The sequence below is a fragment of the Corvus cornix genome, chromosome 1, assembly GCF_000738735.6.
Source record: "Corvus cornix cornix isolate S_Up_H32 chromosome 1, ASM73873v5, whole genome shotgun sequence".
Taxonomy (NCBI): domain Eukaryota; kingdom Metazoa; phylum Chordata; class Aves; order Passeriformes; family Corvidae; genus Corvus; species Corvus cornix.
In genome coordinates, this window is record NC_046332.1 from 20,379,269 (window position 1) to 20,390,871 (window position 11,603).

An 11,603-nucleotide genomic window follows, 5' to 3' on the forward strand; every position below is an offset into this window, starting at 1 on the left:
GCTGACAAAGCATCCCATTTGGGAACAAAACCTGCTGTAAGTTACTGGATCATGACTAATTTAATATAATTACTTCAATGATGGTGTTGACTGAGGCAAGAAAACATTATGCCAGGTTATAGAAGTATGTGAGTTAGATGGGATGGCTGAAAACACTCCCAGGTGCGAAAAGGTCTTTCAGAGTTTGAACTCCCAGCCTTCACTTGACTTTAAATCGCTGTTCAGCCAGTTGTAAGGCAGAAAGAAAACACACAGTAGCAATTCATGTCTCCACTCTGAAAGCTTAGTAGCTAATCAGGCTAACATTGAAATAATTATGGAAGATCTCACCAGAAACATGAGCACAGCATGTGAATTGTACTTGTTTTTTCAAGAGAGCATCACAACATAAGTTGTTTGCATTTCTGTGCTGCCTAGAAGACTGCGTTAGAAGCCACAATATAGTTGTCTTTCAGACCTTCATATCCTCTTGGACAGCATATTTTAAATTCATAGGCCAAGCTTTTGGGAACAGCTAATGCTTTTGCTGCTCTTCTTAATGTATCTTTGCAGGACACAGGAGAGCTGAGTACCTGCTCTCTGAGAAGGGAGCTCTCTCTAACTGGAGTAATAGGAAGACCTAAAATTCCATGGCTAATTTTTGAAGACACACCAGCAGAACAGCACTGTCTTATTTAGGAGCCCAGAAAGTCATGCATCTCTTTAGCTTCTTTTATTCAAGGAGTCAAAAAAAAAAGTGAAAATTCAAACAGAAACCCAACGACTTTGGCTTGGCGCATTCCTGTAGTGTTTGTCAGTGAGGAGGGGAGGAGTGCAAGAACTGGAACCAGCGCAGCACACAGGAGATGTTTCAACAAGAAGCATTTCAGTGCCCCAGGCTTGCCCTCGCTGCCAAACAGCTCCCATACGCACCACGGTGACTCGAGTATCGGTCAGGGGTGGTGCAACCAGCTCCCAGGCTGGGCTCCATGAAGAGGTAAGGAGGGAGGGAGAATAGGAACAAAAGGGGCTCAGGGGGCTCCCAGACGCCATGCTCATGCTGACAGCACTGTCAGGAGCCTGGCACAGGGGGAACAACCTCCCTTCCAGTGCTGGCACGAGGCACCCTGTCCCCACGGCTGGCTAGCAACATCCATGTGGATCCACACTCTTCCAACACAGTGGTGTTATTCGCTGGAGTGGTTTTAACAGGAGAACTGTAATTGGTAAACATCCTCTTTCCCTCTTTCACAGCATTATCTCACCCTGTCAGGTCGTGTGGGGGCTCTGCACTGCTACCCGCCATCGCAGGCTAAGAGCGCACAATTCTTCCTCCTGCCCCCATCTCCAGATCACAGACAGATAAAACGAGCCAAGTATGTGTCAGCAATAAATGGAGGTCATTAGGAACAGCATGCCACAAGCAAGTGCAGGGTAACCCTTCAAAGACATGGGAACACCTCAGCAATTTAAACAAGATGCTAAACACGAGGGTGACTTCTCCAGAAACAGACAGCACAGGCTAAGGGAAAGAAAAAACAAAACAACCCCAAACCAACAGTTCTGCCACTTGCTTTTGTGTTTACATCTTGGTTTGGATTTCAGGCTGAGATCATACTCCTAGGATAATGAAAGCCTTAGGCAAGCAAACAGCAGCAGGAGAGATTACACTGGAGAAGGGAGGAAGAGCACTTGGGAAACAGGAAGGAACAGCCACCTTTGTAAGCAGGCACTAAAACAAGTGTTCTCTTAAGCTATGTACAGCAAGTCCCGCATGCCAGGGCTACTACATGCCTTTGATAAGAAACAGAAAGCCAAATTCACTTTTGCTTCAATTCCCTTCTGTTCCCATTTAGAGGGACAGAATTTCCTTGTGACTGCAGCCAAGCAGCACACAAAAAACTTATTTCACACCTGCATTTATGCTATACACACACTGTATTTGGTGTCTAGACCTGAAAGATTTGTTTGCAGATCTGTGGACCTAACAAATCTGTGAAATCAAAGTGGTTTTGAGGGTCAGTCCCATTCATGCTCCTGTCCATAAGTTAACAGGCTGATGAGCTCAGCTCGCTATCCAGAATCACATGCTTTGTCTTCCCTAGGCTCCTACCAAGTGCTAACTAAGGCGTATTAAAAGCACCCCTCTTTTGTAACAAAACCAAAGCCCAGGCTTTAAACACTTATTAAACTGGGCTGTTTTTGTCAGAAGGAAATATAACTATAATTGCTCAGGGAGGGCCATTATGTCTGTCCATAGCTACTACCAGTTCAATGGGTACAGGCAAACAACAGAGGTAGCTTGAATTAATTAAATATTCCTTTAGAAGCCACACTGGCATAAATTCATTTACCTTGTCATGGATGGATTAGAAAAAAACAAGGGCATTAAAGATGAAGCTGAGTCAAATGATTCACAAAAATCAGGGAAAAAATAAATAAAACTTCACTAAAATTTTGCACAGCATCAGCACAAGAAAAGGTACTTGCTTACTGGAGAACACATGCAGAAAGTAGGAATAATCACACCTTTTGGGTTAGGTTTTTGTCACCATGTGCTCTCTTAGCCAATAAGAAAATTAACATACAAGCACTCTCTTAGCCACAGCCATAGAGGGCAGGTCCCATCAAATCTTCCTGTCTCTGTTCCACCCCTCTAGACAGGAAAATAAAAACATAGTATTACATTTCCAGGCCTTTTATAGCCCAGAGGCACCTCTGAGCCCACTTAACTCTACTCCACAGGTGATTCTCCCTTTTACAGCACATTGATGTAACTATCCACAGTCTCTCCCAATTTCCTCAGCCCTACTGCTGCCTCTCCCTCCCAATGAAGCCCAGATGGACCACTTGGCATCATTCACCCTACTTCCTTTAAAGAAGTACCGGTGACTTACCAGCAAAGGGGAATTACACTGGAATAATGGGAAAGAGAGCCTGGAAATACTCAGCCCTGCAGAAAAATCTCATGGCATTAAAGATGGGGCCAATTTTGTCTGAGTTGGAGGTGGGTCAGCCTCCACAAGCTGTATCCTGTGTTGCTGGAGTCAACAAAGCCAAGCCCGTTAACTCCAGCAGGCGCTGAATCCAGCTCCAATGGAGTATGACCAAAAATTAGCCCGTTTCTTGACACATGCTATTATAATTCAAACAGCACAAGCTTTCCAGTCCGTGATTAAATATCATTTCTGCCTTTCCCCATCTCTCAGACTTTGAACTAATGAATGGAGTAATTAGCGTGGGTTGGGAAGGAGAAATCTGCTAGCAGTGATGCGTACCCACAAACACACGTGCTCATGTGCATTAAATGAACTGGTGGGGCTTAGCACCATGATGATAAATACTGAGGCAGTCAGCTATGACAAAGCAGTTTTTCATGTTATCCTTAAAAAATAAACAGAACTTCCAGTTACCATGTGTCATATCAGATGTAGAAAACAAAGTTACACATTACTAAAGTTCAGGTCCACTAACTGGAAAGCAGTAATAGCCAGCCACACCTGAAAACTGGGCTGGAGAATAACACACATAAAAAATTACCCACAGGTTCTGGTACACCTCTGGCAAATATCAAAGGTCTTATGATTGTTACTGTTATTCTTAGCAGTGCCAAGTATCATGCAATTAAGAGGATCTGGACTCTCATTAAAACAAAATTAAGTTCCCTGAGCGCAGAAGTGCTTCAAAGCAGGTATCTTTTAAGAATCAAAACCAAAGGCAAGTGAAACCTGAGTTTGTAAAAACATGTATGTTCAGATCAGTTTTAGAAGCTCAACTGCTAATTTGTATATGTGTGTGCGTGTGTGTGTGTGTGTGTGTGTGTGTTGGTGTTAGAAATACTGGGTCATGGTAGCATTGTGGGATTCACACTGCACTGATAAAGCTCAGAGCTAAATATAGACATGAATGAGAAAGTGTTTATACAATCACAGAAGAATTTGGGTTGGAAGACACCTTGTCATCTCATCCAACCCCCCTGCAATAAGCAGGGACACCTTCCACTGGACCAGGCTGTTCAGAGCCCTTGAATGTTTCCAGGGGTGGGGCATCCACCACTTCTCAGGGCAACCTGTTCCAATGTCTCACCACCCTCATTGTAAAAAAAACCCTGCCAAACACCGAGGCCTGAATCATTATAGAGTTTGTTTTTCTAGCCCATAAGAACTGGCCAAATGCAAGAAAACTGCTCCAAGAGGCATCATACTGAAAGTCCAGATGTGCTCCCGTACTACTGGTTGGACATCCTAGGCACGGGTAAAGGAACACTGGAAACAATAACAAGCCTACAACATACTGATTGCTTAGGAGCTGTGAGTCAGCCAGCATGAAAATTAGTGTTAAACAGTATATGTGCAGAAGCATAAGCCCTAACACAGGACAGCTAAATCCACTCTAATCCTAGGTTTGGTGCTACAAAGTGCTCATGCTTGCCCGATACTAAAAAGCTCCAATATAAATTGAAGCAAGACATTGTGCGCAAGCGTTTTCCGGTACTCTTTGTCACATACAGACCATTCACTTTTCTAAAACCTCAGCCACGCAGTTTGCAGAAGCAGGACATCTGCCCACACTGTCTCGTTGCTCTCAGCAGTGTGACTCACTGGTGCTGTGGAAGTCAAGGGCTCCCTGGCCACTGCTAGATGGCTGTGTCTTGCCCCATGTGTTGGGTGGGCAGGTCTCTGTCCCCTCATCGGGTCCTCACCACCAGGCTGCTGGCACACCTCCCCTCGCACAGCCTGGCCCTGAAAACCTTAAATTCAGGAAAGTCCTGGGAACAGACAAGCACACAGCCAGAGTGTTGGCTGACAAAAAGCCAAGGACTCTTTAGTTTTGTTTCCAGGATGGATTTCTTCAGTTCAGCTCAAACATTGACACAGCCATTAAAAGCACAGAAATAGAAACTCCCTCTTGGGTCATCCTGTCCACTCTCCTGGAAGCCAGCTCAGAGAAGGACAGCGTGGCCCATCTAACAGCTGTTATATTTATTATTTATTTACATTATTTGTTTGTTTATTTATTTATTTTTAAAAAAGGATTCACAGAGAATCAATCAATCAATATGCAATTGGCACTGTTAATACTTTCTCTAGTCATTTGTCCAGTCATCTGTGAAAATGCAGACAAAACAGACCTCTTCCTCCAGGACTTTGCCCTTCGGGCTGTCTTCATTAAACACCTTCCTAAATTAAAACTTTGTTATTTGGGGTACTGAGGATTACCTGTCTTTGTATGTCATCTTCTAGGCTCCTAAACACCTTTCTTTTTCTTGTCAATGCACAGAGCTGCTGCCGTCAGCATTTCATTATCGGGACCTGTGGAAATACAGATAGGTCAGAAAAACAGATGACGAAGCACCTAAACCCATTATGTTTAGAATAGTAACCTACCTTGGGGAAAAAAAAACAAACAAACAAACACTAAAATATTTGGGAATACAGAACACAAAGAGTCATATTTCTGCCTGGGAGATCTCAGCTGTGAGAAAGCATCAGCAATAGTTCTGGTCAGCCTGGACATCTCAGTCCAAGGGACTGGGCAGGCAGGGTGCACACATCTGGGATTTTGGGACATCCAGAGGCTCTGGCAGAGCAACTGCAACTCCTGCTCTTTCTGCACAGTCAGAGATCAGGAAACTCAACAGCAGATGCACAAACATACCGTATTTTGGGGGGTCAACAGCAATATGCCTTGCTCTTGCTCCAGAAGACTGCAGATGAGAAGTGTTTTAGGATGGCAGTTTGGATCTGCCAGCCAGCTCACTCAGAGCAAAGACAGATGTCACTCCTTGGGACAACTGCAGCAAAGACACGCCATGAGAATTACACACTTCTACCTGATAAGACTGTTGGGCCATGTTACCACCATCTTATTACAAAACACCTCTATGCTAGTGACACAGGGGAGGGATGAAGGGAGAGATGGGCCATGCAGGAGCCACAGCACCTGCAGGTAGCACAAAATAGAGGGAGAAGAGGACCCTGCACAGCTGTGCCAGGATCAGAGCAGGATTTCGTGTGGAGCTTCCCCACTCTTCAGAGACAACATGGAGAGCTCAGCCCCACAGGGTGCAGTCAGCACCAGCAGAACCTCACACAGCGAGGTGGCAGCATGGGAACCCAACCCCAGGGACATCTCCCTTCCTTGTGCCTGTGGCTGGCAGGGACACCAGCAGCAATGCCAGCAGCAACATACCCATCTCCTGCCTGGAAGGGTCAGCAAGGCAGCTTAGCAGGAGTGGGGTTAATTCATCCCTCCCAGCCATGACTGGAGGATGCAGAAAAAAGCCAAGTGGGATCACTATCCCCAGGCCCTGTTTATTTTGGATGGCAGTGGCCAAGGATCAGAGTTTGTGTTGTTTGTGTTCATTTCATTTCACCATAATGCTGAGAAGTCCCAGCATAGGGACAAGTCATGCCAAAATGGGAGGGTGTTTTCCAAGCCTCTAGCCAAGTCTCCTCTGGAATAATGACTTATTTGGTGAGGCAACAGCACTGAGCATTTTCCTTGGCCAGGCACATATGAGAAGTGACATCCAGCACCCACACCTCCTCCTGATGAGCCCAACTACCCCCAGCCCCTGGCCTGACACACAGAAGCAGCTCTTTGTGCAACTGAGGACTGGCAGTTCCTGCAGTCCACAGCCCTGCCCTCAGTGCTGCCAGTGCCTTCTCCATCCACAGGGATGAACAGCTCAGCACTGCCAGTTGGTCTGAGTTGGATTTAGGATGAGACTCCCCAGGAGTGTCCAAGACCATGCTCAGCCAGAGTTTGTCCACTCCATGCCCAGGGAGAGCACCAGCTGTGTTTTATGCAGCACGAGTTGGAAGTGGACTTCAGCAGTGAACAGCAGCCCTAATTACCCAGCCTGGCAAATCCCACACTGGCAAATCCCAGGCCAAGAGAGGTGTGGGGCAATTATTGCCTCCATGGGCCTCAGTAATAAAAGGCACAATGCCCAAAGAGAGGGATTGTGCTAGTAGGATAGGGTATATGAAAAGTTTTCATCATCTTTCCCTGTGAGAAACTGCGTTCAAAATATTGATGTTTTTCAAGCGTCTGCCCAGAATTAAAAGAGACCATGTTAGTTGTCTCATGTGCAGTCACAGGGATGAAAACTGTGCTTCTGAACACACCCAAATTTTGGGAAAGCTTGGGGTTCTATGACTCAGTCACATTTTCCAGCCCTCACCCCCTCACTCCATAATGAATAAACATCACTTGCAGTTGCTCTGTGGTGTGGTGTTTCCTTTACACATCATGGATTAAAATCCACAGGCTGGGAAATGCACAGTTAACGACATCATTCGTCCTTGCTGTACTGGCCATAACTTCACATTGGTTTGGAAAATTTAAAGAAACAATATTTTAAGCCAAATACTGTATAGATTCACAGCAGTTAGTAAATAGTTTCAGACATTTTAATAAGTGCTGAATGAGTGAAAGAAGAGAGTTACAGAGACCAGCACGTCAACAGTTTTTTATAAATATCTCTGTCATGTTACCAAAACGACTTCATTGTGGTCCGGATCACTTTTGTAAAGGAGAAGAAATGGATGGGAATATATTAATTTCCACAGATGGCAACAATAAACAACACTACAAACTCAAATATAAAATGCTATATTGTGATAGAAATGAACAGATGAAGATGAAGATGAAGATGAACAGAAAACAAAGGAAAAAAAAGTCTTCCCCATCTCCCTTATTGTCTGAAGATAGCTACAATAAATAGAGCCTGACTTTTTTTTTTTTTTCTTTGAGATCAACCAGTCATCCAGACAGATCTTGAGCCTCTGTTTATTTCATGGTAGAGACATTTGTACTGTGGTTTTTACTGCGGGTGGAGCAGTATGCTGACAATCTACCACCACCTTCAAAATTAAAGCCTTACCTAGACTTTGTGAAAGCAAAAGTAAAAGTCTGGGTAAATCATCATGCACATGTGATACTAGCACTGTCATCTAAAGACAAATGAAATCTGGGTTAAGGTTTAATGGTCTCTATTGCCCTCATTTCCCCCTTTCTGTTTCCTGGTCTCCACCCTCAAATGAAGACAGTGTGGACTATCCTGAGTTTGCCCTGGGTTTGCCAAATTGGATGGTCATGCCACAGACCACCTTCTTATGTTTATTGTATGTGCCAATGCTAAACACTACATGGTAGACTGAGATTTGTTTCTATGATCCATTATGAGAAAATTCTGCACATTCTTCCATTTTCCTTATCTTGATCTTATGATCTAATGATCATAACTTATGAATTACTTATGATCTAATTCTCATCTCGTATAATGATTGACTTATGATCTAATTCTCATCTTATTCTTACTGCATAATGAGCCAGAAACACAAATTAATATTAATCAATGTGAAAGATATTTACAGCCTTTGGGCTGTTTATACATTTTTGTTAATGGCACAGTGACATTTCACATTGTGACCTGATTTTCTTAATTGCCCAGTATTACTCCTGTTTCCTGATGGAATGCCACTCACGTGAATGAGAGGCGTTCATAAACATGCTTCAAGGCACCAGCAGGGTACAGGACACACTCACCCATGCACAAACGAGGAGATATCTTTGCAAGAGGGCAAGGCAGATGATCCTGCAGTATATGAGGATCTCAGTGATATTTTCTAGGCCAGTATAACTGTTTGCCTGCAGGCAGCCAGTTTATTTCTTAAAGACTGCAGCTGTGCTGTACTGTACACAATTGCTGCCCATGGAGGTTCTAGTTGAGAGACAAAAAGAGGTATTTTCACACCCACAACCCTTCAAAATTCTTTGCAAAGGGGACAAATTGCACAAAAATCTGAAGTGACCAGGAGAAACAGATGTGCAAGATGTGTATGCACCTACCACAGGACAGATGAGAAGAGTTTAAGGAATAAAGCAACCATTGAGGGGCACTGGGATGAGGACACCACAGTGCTTGCATACCAGGCACCCAAGCAGGTCCAAGGCTGATGGGGTTTGTAAGATTGCAAACAGAGCTGTGCTAGAGAGGTACATTGTCATGCAGCTGTGCTTGAAAGAGGAGGAGCACCTCAGACTCCACCCCACACCCTCCACAAAACCCAGCAGGGAGCCAGCAGAGGGAAAGCAGCAGGTGTTAGCTCCCCTCTTCACCTCCAGCCCCCCAAGAGATGTCCTAACACCAGACATCAGGGCTGTGCAGCTGCCCTTCTTCCTCACCCTGTCCTGCCCCAAATCACCTCCTTGCTCCTGCCACTGTTCCCTGTGGATGGTGAGAGATGGAAGCAGTCATCTTCCTGTGTCTCAGACTGGTTAAAGCTCTATGAAGGAAGGGGGCACAGGACTTCCTTCCTTCCCTCTGGCCCCAGAACTAGGTCATACCACATTGGCAGCTAAAGTAGAAAAGCAAAAAATATGTGGGACCAAAGGCACACTCTGGAACTCAGCAATGTTATCTAGATTCTGGCTGAGACCTTCTGTTTATTTATTTTATCAGATACTTTCGTTGTCTTTGGTTTCCCTTGTTTATCAGTCTAACCTATGTCTATAACACTCTAGCTTGCATTATTCAGAGTCATAGGCCTGAACATATCCTGGTTAAGCTCTTCATTATTAAACCTGAGTGCAATAACATTTTTTGGTGGTGGTGGAACCCTAAATGCTATCCACTGGACCGTGACAAAGGGGAAACTACAGCTTTGCAAAAGGAAGCATCACCGAAACCAACAAAGCAACCAACAAAAGGAAGTATCACAGAAACCAACAAACCAACCAAAATGATCCTGCCCATTGTAACAGCCCCTCTAACCCCTGAACTGGAGCAGGAGGTCCCATTTAGGAAACCCTAAGGGAACTGTACTCTGTTGCAATCCCCAGCATCTATCCCAAACTGGGAGTCTGTAGGCAGCCTGCCTGTTCTAAGTCCAAACACATGTTGGTTTCCAGAGCTGGAGCTCAGGCACAGACTTGAGAGATGACCCAGTTTTGCAGAGGCACCAAAACCTGTAGGGCAACGACACAGATCTCTGAGGGCACGTGTGAGTACCTGCCCACAGCTCCTACACCCCGTCAGGGTGACAGGCTGAGGAAGAAAAAAGGCGAAGCCATAATCTGGAAAACATGCTCTGCCCCCACTGTGGAAGCCCAAGTTCATGCATTTTAGTCACCACCAGGTGTTGAAGTACACGTCTGCTGCTCCGTTAGGAAATGATACCCCTGCAAGCTGGAAGGCTGGGGGGAAGTGCCTGAAGTTATATATGGCTCTTAGGCAACAGGGTTTCCAAGCTGCTTGCCAGCACGTGGGCATTGTTCACCCTCTCACAGGAGCTGGTGGTGATGTTAACCCCAAATATGACACGTTTGGAGGGCAAGGCTCACTCAAAGTGGCGTGGGACCACCAGCAGAAGTGCCATGCCAGGAGACAGAGCACGCGTGAGTTTGGGAAGGCTGGGTCCAATCCTCCCCAGTGGGAGCATGGTGCTTCGAGGAGCATATGGCACATTGCCAGGTGGGTTTTCCTTAACAAAGCACATTGTCTCATCTCACCACCTTTCACACCGCTGGCAGGTTTACTGCTGAACACGCCTGTCACAAAGCATAGCTCTCCCTTTTCCCTCTGAAACATACCCAAGGAGTGTAAAAGTGACTTGTCAGACAGCCAGATACAATCAGAGCCTAGCAGAACATTCAAACACTGCTTTGATCCAAGCTGTTCCTATCTCTTACCTCAGCATATGTCATGCAGGGTGGTTCACTGTAGGCCAGCTGTCAGGGCTGACAGAAAAGCAGGAGACACACTGCTCCAGCTGCAGCTCAGCTGGGAGCAGAACGTGTCTCCTTCACCCTGCCAATACATAAATCCATGGAGCCAGCTCCTAACCCCCTGCTACCAATGTGCTCCAGACAAAATTCTGGTAAACTTGAATTTGGGTTTAAAAGCAGATCTTTCTGACTGAACTAGATTGCCATTTACCTGGCATGTAAAGGCAGGGAATTGGGATTGAAAGGCTGAGAGAATTGGGGTAGTTCAGCCTGAAGAAGACTCCAAAGTGACCTTAATGCACCCTTTCAGTACCTGAGGGGGCCCAGAAGAGAGATGGAGAGGGACTTTTACAGGGGCATATATGGTAGGACAAGGGGGAGTGGCTTCAAACTGAAAGAGGGTAAATTTAAATTGGATATCAGGAAGAAATTCTTTTCTGTGTTGGTGGTGAGACATCAGAACTGGTTGCCCAGAGGGGTTGTGGATGCCCATGAGACACCAGAACTGGTTGCCCCAGAGGGGTTATGGATGCCCACTCCTGGAAGTGCTCAAGGCCAGGCTGGATGGGGCTTTGAGCAACCTGGCTAGTGGAAGATGTCCCTGTCCATGGCAGGGGGGTTAGAATTAGGTAATCTTTAAGGTCTGTTCCAACCCAAATCATTCTGCCAGATAGCAGAGACAACTGGTACATTGGGCTGAATAATAATACCTCACCCCATGTGTTCTTTAGTCCAAAAGGTGCATTGCACAATGTCTCAGTAGGAAAAAAGGTGAGAAGCCATGGCTAAAGCCACAGCAAAATAAGGGTAACTTTTATACTCACTGTCTCTCTGTGTTTGCCACAAAGGTAGAAAACCCATGGCAAGTCCATGAAAACAGTTATAAA

General features: G+C 45.4%; 1 protein-coding gene across 1 annotated transcript in view; it reads right to left on the minus strand.

The window, feature by feature from the left end:
- ZPLD1 (zona pellucida like domain containing 1) overlaps positions 1-5,337 on the minus strand; it is a 105,288-nt gene extending 99,951 nt beyond the window's left edge. The window contains exon 1 of the mRNA XM_019283708.3: positions 5,199-5,337. The gene's annotated coding sequence lies outside the window, so the exon portion shown is untranslated. The remainder of the gene's footprint in view (positions 1-5,198) is intronic.
- Positions 5,338-11,603: the final 6,266 nt, after the last annotated feature.